We start from the raw sequence: 12,644 nt of genomic DNA, 5'->3' as shown, positions 1-12,644 counted from the left end.
AACTGAAATGATGGTTTGTTAAAATATCTCCATGCCACACCCTTTTTTGGCCTCTACTCCAGCCACACCACTATTGCATCATGCCTCTCATACTCCTTGATAGTTCCCTATCGCTTTCGGTCTTAACAGTTTTACTTCTTCATTTACAAGGACTGGGAGCGATCACTCTGATGGCTTTTGTGATGCTCTTTGAATCGAATCTGTTGACTCATCCACCCCTCCAGACTCCCTGTAAAACATTATCGGAGCTTTGTCTGCCTTTTAAAACAACTGTAGTGTAATATTAGGGATTCTCCATCACTGGTACTTAACATTGAAAAACATTACAAAACTGCAAATTTTGATCCCCTTTAGGCCCCTTTTGACCCAATTTTGTTCTTTTTCGTCATATGACCGGGGGCTAGGACTGGGTGTTATGCCAAATATCGGAGCTCGGAAAATCGGGACTTCACACTGAACAGGCTTCATAAAATAATGAACGTCGATCTCCGATTGGGGCCCATTTGGTATATCGAACTTTGGCATATCGGTGATTTCTAATGCATGCCATTGATACATCTTCCGAAAACTTTGTGATCTCCAATTTACGATGTGGTCTGGCCCACTTGGAAAGAGAATAAGGAAGGACCTGCATCAAGGTTTGAACCCATAAAAACCTTCTATAAACTTTCTTTGCATTATAAAGGCTTCGAATTACTTTTTCGCTCCACAGTTGGTCACGGTATATAAGGCACACGATTTCACGTGACTCGCCTCTTGCCACTTGTCCACTTCGCTTTGGGCCCACAATTTAGGGATATCACAATTGATGATTTTATAACGCTACCTTTGATTACACCCTCAAGAACTTACGATCATCGAATGCTGATCTCCAATTAGTGACGTCATCGACGCCACATGGCTTTATCGAGGCCAATAATATTCTGCCACATGGCCCTTTGGAGGAGAGAGAAAAGGCCCGTCTACCCTTGGTTTTTCGTTGATTTCCTTTGTTGCTTGTCTTCGACCCTTTTCGACATTTTAACACTAAAGGCTCAAATCCTAGCAAATCGCATCGCAATTGGAACTTTAGGTGAATATCGCAACTTTGAAAGGGTGTCCTTTGTGTGATTGTCGATTGTGATGCGCTGATGCCTTGGACCTCAGATCTTCGATTTCCGATATCAGTGATCACTGGTTTGCTTTGACCACCTCTGCTGCTTCTTTAGAAAACTCCGATTTGGGGGATCCGAGGTTATACTTGAGCATTTTCTTTTGATTTCTAGTTTTCAAGGGTAACTTTCAATCTGCTCTAACTTTTGATTTTAGAGTCCATTTGAGGATTTCTATATACCATTGGAAAGCTAATTCCGAGGATTAACCATTGGAGGAGGTCCGCTTAATATTTGACTACTTATGTAGCTTGAAAGATGATTGCAACTTTCCCGCTATTTTGCATCCTTTAGACAACAAAAAACAAATAATGTAGAGCGTAACAACACAACCCTTCGACAAGGGAAATATAATGTAGAAATTCCCACTGCAGATCACCTGGTAATGCAATGTACTAAAGCAAAACACTTTATCTACTTCTACAAACAATTTAGCGGAAGCTTAATCGAACATGAGCAACATCAAGCATGAACAGATATAACTGAGAATGAGAAGTAATCAACCATAACACAGAAGATATATCACTAGGGAAAGCACCAGCCTAAAACCCCAACTCTGTATTATCATACAATTGGAAATCTTGTTTAAGTTACAAAAAAGAATTAGCTCTCAAGCTATCTTGATCTTTCTGTACTCAAACAATACAACTCATAGACTCAATAGACATAGAATATATCTTCCTCAAGCCCTCCAAGCCTCCTATTTCCTTGCGCAGTTTTGATTGGGGTCCAATGATATCACATGTGTGAATTAGCCTCATCACACTCACTATAACCTCAAGTCCAATTGCACAATCCATAAGAAATAATATTCCTTCTGCATGAAAGGAATATTCACCAAGGAATATCCTAGCAACTAATAGTACACTGTCCCTCCATCTGATCTCAACTGGGTCTCTGACTGAACTGACATGCATGAGTTATCCATGAGTGAATACTCAGTTATCTGAAATACAGTAGTTACATGCATGCAAGCATTAACTAACTGAACTCTCATTAATTTAACAAACTGTTAAATTAATCTAACTGGACTTGACTAAGTTAAACTAAGTCAACTAATTACAACTCAATATTACAACTCATCCTTATCTCTTTAACTGAAGGTTAAATTCCTCAATTAATGGAGAAACTATTGCATGTCCCCACATAGACTTCAAGTTTGATTTTCCTTAACTAATTAACTCAAGATGAATTAATTAATTAATTTTCAAACTGCTGTTGATATCAAATTCGAATTTTACTTCCTATGTTTAGTCCAGGGACTGACTAAAATAAGAAGGGATCCTGAAATGCTATTTTTAGAAAAGCTATTTTTAGCACTTTCACTTTTCACCCATTGTTGCTAAGATCACCAATGGCTAAACTACTATTTATAGCCGGGCTATTTATAGCAGTGCTATTTTTAGCATTTCTTGTTGCACAATTTTCAACACTCCCTCTCAACAAGAAAGGGATTATCAGCAACCCCGATCCTGTCTCTGTGGAACTCAAACTTGCATTTTGACAATGCCTTAGTCAAAATATCTGCATCCTGCTCCTCGGTCAAAACATACTGCAACATCATGATCCTCTTGACCACACAGTCCCGTAGATGATGGTAATGGATATCTATATGCTTGGACCTGTCATGAAACACTGGATTCTCAGATAGTTTTATGCAACTATTATTATCACAATATATCACTGTAGGATCCATCATCTGACCAAACAATCCCACTAGAATCTTCCGCATCCAAATGGCCTCACATGCTGCCTGACTCGCAACCATGTATTCAGCCTCTGCTGAGCTAAGTGCAACTGATATCTGTTTCCTGCTATACCAAGAAACTGCAGCTGAACCAAGGTTGAAGATTCCTCCAGAAGTGCTCTTCTGGTCTGATGGACTACCTGCCCAATCCGCATCTGTGAAGCCTTGCAGCTTCACTCCCTCTGTCCATTTGTACCATAATCCGTACTGTGTAGTGCCTTTGAGATATCTTAGCACATGCTTCGCTGCCTTCCAAAACAGCTTGGTAGGTTGAACCATAGCTTGACTCAGATGGTTCACCGCAAACCATAAGTCAGGTCGTGTGTTCACTAGATACATAAGTGAACCCACCAGCTGCCGATAAATAGTAGCAGCTACTACCTCACCTGAAGTAGCATCCTCCTTCCTCTAGTTCCCAGCTAGAGGAGTCTACGTGAGCTTGCACTTCTCCATGTCTGCATGGGCTTGCACTTCTCCATGTGAAAGCGCCTGAGTATCTCATTGGCATACTCGCCTTGAGACACAAATACTTCCCCATCTTTCTGCCACACTTCCATGCCTAGAAAGTAGTGCATGAGGCCCAAGTCCTTCATCTTGAACTCTCTTGCAAGGTACTCCTTGCAAGATTTGATCAATTGATCATCACCTGTCAAAATCAGATCATCAACATAAAGTATAATAATCAATGGCTTACCTTCTACCTTGATGTGGTAAAGGTTCACATCTGCTTCACTCTTGGTGAAGCCCAATCCGATGAAATAGCTGTCGATCCTGGTATACCAAGCACGGGGTGCTTACTTCAACCCATATAGTGCTCGCTTGAGTTGGCAGACATGCGACTCGTGATCGAAGGTCTCAAATCCTTCAGGCTGCTCAATGTATACCTCTTCCTCAATCTTCCCATTGAGGAACGTCGTCTTCACATCCATTTGATGGATCTTCCAACTCATCTAAGATGATAGAGCTAGCATCGATATGATAGATGAGTACCTTGCTACAGGAGCAAAGGTCTCATCGTAGTTGATCCCCTCAACCTATGAGAAACCTCGGGAAACAAACCTTGCCCTGTGTTTCTCAACACTGCCATCAGCTGCCTGCTTTACCTTGTAAAGCCATCGGGAACTAACCACTAATTTGTCTGCAGGTCTAGGGACAACATCCCACACACTGTTCCGCATGATAGAATCGTACTCTTCTACCATTGCATCAACCCAGACTGGTTGTTGTGCTGCCTCCTAAAAAGAAGAAGGTTCGGTTGCTACACACTCCCCAACTAGGGCCATGTAGCCAGTGTATCTCTCGAGAGATCTCCTCTGTCTGCGCTGAGAGGATGGCTGCCCCACATTCTCTCTTGCATCCTGCATCAATCTGTCAGCTTCCCGCTAGCGTTTCCGCCCATCTCTGGAAGACTCTCTAGTAGTGGTGGTCTCCACTATTGGATCCTCAGCATGTGGCTGATCCACATCATCAGGAGGCTCCTCCTCCTTTGGAACTAAAAGTTCCTCATCTCCATGCAACCTAAGCTCCCTCTCAAGTGAAATTCACATGGCTCTCTGCTCGTCGAACTTCAAATACCTACACACTACAGTCCTCTAACTGGTAGGCAGAAACACACGATAGTTGTGGGGTGTATCTGTGTGATGGTGAGCTCCATTATTGCAGCAATAATGCTGCAACTCCTGGGACTCCCTTCTTTACTTTTATCAACCCGGTAGTTCGTAACAAACTTGGAAGCAACGGTGTTGTATGCACAAGTACTATCTCTTGCCGCAGCTATCACTTGGTCAGCTGGCACAAGTCCGCTAGGGGCTTAAGCCAACTTCTATGAGCTCTTAGAAGAAGCTTTTTAATTGATGGCTGGAAGCTAATTCAAAGGAAACTGATCCACTTGCAGAAAGAAACTGAAAGCCAAAAAGTAACATAAACCCTAGCAAACCCTAATTCTACCAGCTAGTCCTACTGATGCAGAGGAGAGAATGCAGACTACTGAAAGAGATGCCATTACTCCTATGAAGGTAAAATACATGTGTCTAGACTACCTCTATCTGAAGAAAGCATCTTTTTGTATTTTTGAATAAGTTATTAGAATTATCATGCATGTGCTTTTTAACTGGCTTTTTACTGTGCAAGGGTGGATCAAGGAAGAGAAATGCTTGGAAAAAGTTGGGAAGGTTCAGGGAGGGTCTAAGGAGTCCCTAACACCCTTCCGAAGAGTTTCACAAAGTTTGGATATCCAGCAACCTCATTTGTGAGCTTCTACAGGAAGTCTGCAGGGGTTCTACAAGATGTTTCAGGGATTTCTACAGGATGTTCAGAAATTTCTACAGGATGTTCTAAAATTGGATTTTGGAGGATGGGTGAGTGAAAGAGGATGCATGAATGGATAGGGAGGTAGGGTAGGGGTCTGAAATGACCCAGTGACTGATGGATGAAGTGATGAGAGGGTGTGGAAAGCTAACTTGACTTAAAGAAGGCTAAGACAATGGAAGAGCAAGAAGGTAAGGTTACGTGGGCAGAAGAGTAGTTGTGAGATGAGGAACCTAACTAGGGGATGGAGCAGCTGGCCTGGACGAAGCTTAGGTGGATGAGAGAGTGATGGAGATGCCCTGCACGGTGTACACTTAACCGAATCAACCAAGTCCTGCACACAATCAAAATCTTAGCTAATCTATCCTAACTGTCAACGAAGCAAATGAACAGCAGCTTTATTTCTAAAGAGAACCATGTACAACACTTAATCAAAGAAACATCTCAAAAGGTCTGAACGCATGACTAATTTCTACAAATGAAGACATTACACCAAAGATTGCATGGTCAAGCAAACTAGTGTTTTTGTTGGGCAGCACTGTTTCTGCAATTCCAGCCCCTGATCCAATAAGGGAGAGGTGAAACTGAGAGTGTAGACAACCCCTTTTCCTGGAGCTTTATCGATTATTATCCTAACAATCTATTCTACACATCTGAAGCAATTCTATTCCTCAACAGTGACCTATTTAACCAACACAACTAAATTTTGCTCAACAAAACCACATTTCAAATGCATAAAAGGAAAATCACAGTGCATAAAGGAAAGATAACAATACAAAGAAGGAGGCCCTAGGCTCTCAGGTTGGGCCCAACCCCGAGAGCTATGGCTCCTATAGAAAACTCAGAGCTGATATCAAATCTGATTGCTTCTCATTATCAAAAAATAATCATAAGTCAAGAGTTATGCCAACAATGGCTACAAGAGAACAAAACAGAGCTAGCAGCACTGTAGTGCAAAATATGCAAGAGTTTTTCAAAAAGTCCCTCACGAAGGCTGAGGCCTTAACATTTATACACCACGAGGCCCTAGCTGGCCTCCTAAATCCATGGGACTTGGCTGCCCAAACTGTGAGTGAACAGCTCCTTCCAAAAAATCTGTTTGGCTGCCTTCTAGATCCGGTTTTGGTGGCCTTTGGAGCTCGGAGTTGGGGGTGAAGATCCTGAGGGAGGCTATTTAATGCCATAGACAACCCCCCTATGAATCCTCAACCCAAGCTTGGCTGTCTCTTAGCCCATGTCTGCTCGGTTTTGCTCCAACATGTGTAAAAAAATCCTGAAATGAGTACGTGTTAGCCACCTAGGAAGAGTGACTACCCTTATTCATACAAATGACATAAACATACTAAAAAATAATGCATAAGTTATGAAAAATGAAGGATTGAGCCCAAAATGTTACCAAATTTGGGGCTCATCATCACCCCCCTGCTAAAATGATTGCTCATCCCTGAGCAACTAGTCCAACTCCTTGTCTTTCATTGCTTTAATCGCCACTCTCACATCCCAGGCTTCTGAAGTAGTATCCTCCTCACTGTCATGGAATCTGGCCTTCTTCTCCACCTCTTCCCACTTCTAATGCTCTTCTTTCTCTATGCTTCCTTCTACCAATCCCAAAAGCAAAGGTGGGCTTAGCTTGAGGCCGATCCAGCTGGCCTGGAGGTTCTGCATGGACTTCTTGTAGAGAGGCACCCGTACTAGGGCATCCCTCATTCTAGTTGGAGTATGATACTCCTTGATTTTGAGGCTGTGGGACAATGTGTTCCACCTTCGGGTGCAAGCATGAACCCAATTGTCCCCTAATAATCACTCCATATCCTCGAAATGTGCTATAGCTTGAGCCTGCTGATCCATGTATTTTAATAAAGCCTGAGAGTTGGTTGCTAGGTGTTGGTGGCTTGATATCAATGTAGTGGGGTCCCTTGGCTCTGCTCTAATTAACAGTGGTTCATGTAACTCTCGGCTCATAACATCTTTGACCTCTATCGGCCTCTTTCTTCGTGGTTTAACCATGAGGTAAATTCCATCAGATGCATATCTCCCACGACTGTGTTGGGGTCCCATGAAGTTACGTTTGGAAGGGCCAAATTATGGAGGTAGAACTCTGATAGCTTGGCCTTGTCCTCTGTTGAGCTGTTGTTGCATAAATCTGTGAACTGCTGGGGGTTTTGGATTTGGGAGATACCCCTCTGTGCCAATGCATTAATTTGGAATTGCATCCACTGGTCCCATAGGTATAGGCCATAAGATTTGGTCGGCTGCCTACATTGCAGGGCATCCATAGCCCAACTGGCCATGCAGGCCAGTTGTGCCTCTTTTTCCTGCACCTGCTGTTTGAGAGCTTGTATCTCTATGGTTGCTTGCAATTCCCTTTCCAGTAGTTGCTGGTTTAGTTCCTCAAGACCAGCTTGCATCCCTTCTTTGCCTTGAGGTTCTGCTGTAGTGTCCTCTGATGCTGTGCCCCTTTCTTTCCTCTGTTCCTGTAGCTGCAGTTTGAGCTTCTCATTCTCTTCCTGTAGAAATACTCGCTGGCAGTTTCCCACGTGTTTTTCCATAGCCAATTCTCTTCTTTCCTCCTTGAGTTGTTCCTCCAAGGGGCCTATATCTACTACTCCTTTAGATTTGGCTATCCTCATCCATGTGTGGGTCCTCACTCTTTCTTCCTCCAGTGCAAAGAAAAGTGGCACTGTGAATTTCTGTGGAATAATTTTCCCACCCTCCAAAAAGTTATAATAAGAGCTCAAGCTGGGTTGGGGGCTAGGTTCCATAATGTGCTCTACCTCTTCTTCCCTTTGTGGTGATGTGGCTGCCTCCCCCTCCATTCTTTCGGTCTCCTTGAGCTTGGCTAATGTTTCCTGTAGAATGGCTTCAGCATCCTGTAGAGGAGTTTTTGAAGCTAACCTTTCCATTATCTCCCTCCAGGTAGTTGTCTTTGGGCTCCCCCGCTCATAAGTGACTGATACTTTGGAGGGGGACTTCTCCTTTGGTGAGATAGGGGTGTCTTCAATGGTAATTGGGTCTTTGGATGGAGGTTGGGGCCTGCCGGTTTTAATTCTTACACTTCTCCTCGCTTTGAAATATAGAGGAGTCTCCCTCTTTCATTTTTCCTTTGGCTTGGGAGAGGTACTTAGGGTGGCCAGCACAGTTGCTGCCTCCCTAGCAAGAATTTCGGTCGTTTTCTCCTTCTGTTTTCCTTTCTCAGGACTTCCTGTAGAAAGCCCTGTAGTGGCTGATTTTTGGCTTCCTGTAGAAGCCGTTTTTAACCTTCCTGTAGAAACAGACGACACCGTTTTAGCCTGCTTGGCTGAGGGTGTTTTTTCTTTCAACTTTGCTGAGGCTGCCTTAGAGGTGCCCTCACTAACGTGGACTTTTTCAGTCCTTTCCACCCTGCTCTGTAGTCTTTTCTCCCTGGGTGTTAGTGTGGTTTTGTCACCCTCTGTTTTGGCAGCTTAGTTTCCCTCTTGTTTTCCCTTCTGTTCTTTCTTTGATGTTTTGGCCAGGGTGTCTTGGCCTTTACCTTTCTTCTCTGCTTGAGTGTGTTCCTTCTCCTCGCTGCTGGAGGAGGTGAGCTCCTCAGCCAAAATTCGGATGTCATCATCCTTAGTCAAATTTCGAAAGGTTTCCCAGGAGAGAGGGATGGTGTACGTGTGGAGTGCATCTTCCACAAGGAGCTTAATGAGCCCATGATGGGCTATCTGGTCTGGCGTTCCCTCTCTCAATTTGGTGGCACACTCAGTCATGGACTGCAGGAGGAAGTAAGGAAGGCTCAACTTTTTCTCTGAGGGTAGGTCCATTTGGTGCCTAAGTTCTGTGAGCAACCGGAAATGATATCCATACACGATGCTAAATCGCCCCTCGCACGTGATATACTTCATAATCTGGAGGCTGACCTCACTCCAGAACGGCTGTAGGCTGGTTCTTCGAACTCCATTCTTGTCTTCTGAGAATTGTTCCTCTGGCAAAAAGAACTCCTTCTTAGCTTTCTGACCCAGTTTTCTCTCCTCCTTATCCCAAGGTACCCCCATCGGTAGATCAGTTACTCTGCTAATGAACTGTGGGGTGAGTCTGAGGGTCAATCCTCTGAAGTTGACAACGGCCAATGTCTTTGACTTTGGCTTCAAGGATCGCAGGAATTCTTCTGCAACCTCGTCATCGTGACCTTGAAGCTTGTCACAGAATGACATCCATCGTGCACGAGAAAATAGGTCCACCACCTCAGGGGTTTCCCGTAACTTCTTTGAGTCTATAGGCTCTTTTCTAATGAACCCTCCCGGCATGGTAAAAACTTGCTGTGTTGGCCTGAGCTTGCCTGCTCGTATACAGAAGTGGATCTTTGGGATTTCCTTAGACAGAGCGCAGAGCTATGTCTCTGTTATGCACACAGTTTATAAAATTCACAACTTTCTACGAGTGAGCCTTAACAGTGGCTCAATTATAAATCAAACCCTGGAGAAAATCCCACATACACACTACGACGACAATTCTCATGCAGCGACAAGAAAACGCTTGTAAATTCATGCACAGACTGTAATTCACGGTTTCCTACCCCTTCAACACGTCGATTTCACCACCTTTCGAACCAATTGCATGGGAGAACTATGTTCAGGCTTACCTCATTCCATAATTTCCACCTTCGATGTGAACAGTCCAAATTCCTCCGTAAGGTTGAGTTTCCTGTAGCGCAACTTCCTGTAGAAGTCGTGCACGGGTTCTAGGGAGTGCTTCAGTGGTTCTGGGCCTTCTGTGCAGCAACAGGACGTTGGAACAGGCCGAGAACTCGAAGTAACAGCCTTCAGAAAATTTAGGATGCGTACTCGGCTGCAAAACGGTTGAGAATAAATGAGTGCAGTGCACCATACGTGATCTAGCCGGCGGATTTGAATTCTGCAGAATTCGTGGCGCGGGGGTGAGCTGTCCCCGTCGGCCCGTTGGCCGACGTCACCTGCTATCATTCCGCTGCATGTATGCCTGACCGCCGAATCCTTCCCTGTATATCTACTGCTGCCACTCCTGTTAGATCGCCACTTCTCTCCGACTGGACGCTTCCCACGTGTCCATTTCCTGTCTCGTCGACACAACCAAAGCTTTTCGGATCGGACGAGGCCGTCGGGCTGGTTGTGGTGGCCAGTTGAATGGCTACCCGACTTGTTCAATCCATTCATTTTCATAGTTACACACATTTTAGAGCATCGTTTATGTAATTTGACGAAACAGGGTGAGGCACTTACCTGTGCGGCCGTGGACGTGATTTTTCTCATGCTTCAGGACGAGGGGTGATGGATCCGCTTGCTGCTGCTTCATGCACAGGCACGGGAGCTCCTTTTTATTGACTGCTGCTGGTTGCGAGACCGGTTTCCTGGCTGTGGATGGTGCATGTGCCGGCTTCATGAGTTGCAGGTTCCTTCATGGTGTGTGCTCTAGCCGGATCAACTGCTACAGGATTCCTGTAGGACATCCTGTAGCCGTTTCTCCTCCTAGGGTGCATGCCGAAATAGTGGAGTCACGTTCACAGGTGCAGGGTCCTCAGATCACCTTGACAGGTAGCGCATTGGGCCTCTGCATGCTTTATTTTCCACTTAAAATTATTTCTTCTGAGAGTCCAACGTTCTGGTATGACTGTGCAGGTATTTCAATCATATGGCAGCAATGGTGGTGAAAGGAGGCGACAGCAGTGGGGGATGGAGAAAAAAATTGGTTGCATGCCTCCTTATTGGACTTCGAGCTTCAAATTCTTCTACATAGTCGGTCCTGGCCCGTCCAAAGATTCTACAGGAAGTTTCCTGTAGAAATACAGAACTTCCTGTAGAAAGTCCTGTAGCTTCCTGTAGAAGGCTAAACTATGACCAGATCGTGCCCAAACCTTGGAAGAGATGAGTGTTTATGGAGGGAGTGCTAGTGAGGTCGCCTGGTAGCATGGTAGGGACCCTTGTTCTTGAGTTGAGAGGCCTCCTTTTTGCATGGAATACCTGCAACCTGCATTAATTTCCAAAGATTGAGCCTATTTTTCTGTTTCTGCCTCCTTCTTTTTCTTTTCTTTTTTCTTTTTTTCTTTGTTTTTTTTCTTCCTCTTTTTTTTTTTTTTTTAGGAGACAGCAGGGGCGCCTCAGTGAGGTTTTCACCCCTACCATCTGCCTTGGGAGCCTCAGAAAGGTTTTCACCCAAGGATCTTTTATTTATTTTTTATTTTTATTTATTTATTTATTTTATGATGCTCAGGGTATGCCCAAAACAGAGGCAGAACCCTTCTCTATGACCAGCACTGATTTTTCCACAGTTTTGATGAACTCTTGCCTCGAAAGAGGTTTCCTGTAGATCTTTAGTCGATGCCCATTGACGAGCATGGGGATGGCTTCCTCATCAATGGTCCGAATAAGAACAGACCCATTGTCATTACACTTCTCCACTGCATATGGTCCTAGCCATCTTGTCCTCAGCTTCCCCTTGAAATCCTTATGTCTGGAATCATACAGCAGCGCCCAATCTCCTGGTTGGAATTGCTTGTCATTGAGGTGCCGGTCATGCCATATCTTCCTCTGAAGTTGAACCACTTCTGAGTGGAGAAGGGCCTGCATTCGGTGTTCATCTAGCCCATTCAGCTGCAATAACCTTTCTTGCTGGGCACGGCTGAGATCTAGGTCCAGCTGAGCTGCCATGCTCAATGTGTTGTACTTGAACTCAATTGACAGCAAAGCTCTCTTCCCATAGACCAGTTCATAAGGTGTGAAGCCGGTTGTGGTCTTCCAAGTGGTGTTGTAAGCCCAAGTGGCCTCAACCAGGCGACCTGCCCAATCCTTTTTGTTGCTGCTCACCACCTTAGTCAAAATCCTTTCTAATGCTCTATTGGTGACTTCCACCTGCCAATTTGCTTGAGGATGATAGGGGTGGAAGTCCTATGCTTGATCTTGTGATGAGCAAGCAAGTCTTCAATTAAGTTGGAGGTGAACTAGCTCCCTTGATCGGTGACTAACTCTCTTGGGTAGCCAAATTTGTAGAAGATGTTTTCTCTTAAAAACTCAGCCACCTTTTCTTCTGTCGCTGCTTTGATTGCCTTGGTTTCTGCCCACTTTGTCAGATAGTTTGTGCACATAATGATGTAAGACCTTTGCCTTGAAGGAGGATTGATAGGACCCACAAAATCCATACCCCACTTCTCAAATGGTTCAAGAGTCACTTGAGTTTGGAGAGGCATTTCGTCCCTTGGGGTCGGCTTCCCCATCCTTTGGCATCAGTCACATTGGCTGATATATCTCTTGACATCTTGATGAAGCGTGGGCCAATAGTAGCCTGCCTGTAGGATTTTGAAGGCAGTCCTCTTGGCTACAAAATGTCCTCCACAAGGCCCATCATGACAGGTTAGGAGGATGTCAAAGACTTCCTCCTCCCTTACACAATGGCTTAAGATCTGATCGGGGCCAAGTTTGAACAGGTTGCCCTCGATCCAAGTG

This window comes from Pinus tabuliformis, chromosome 6 (assembly GCF_031772625.1).
Source record: "Pinus tabuliformis cultivar Carrire ecotype Pingquan chromosome 6, CPIR1, whole genome shotgun sequence".
Lineage (NCBI taxonomy): Eukaryota > Viridiplantae > Streptophyta > Pinopsida > Pinales > Pinaceae > Pinus > Pinus tabuliformis.
This window is presented reverse-complemented; position numbering follows the sequence as displayed.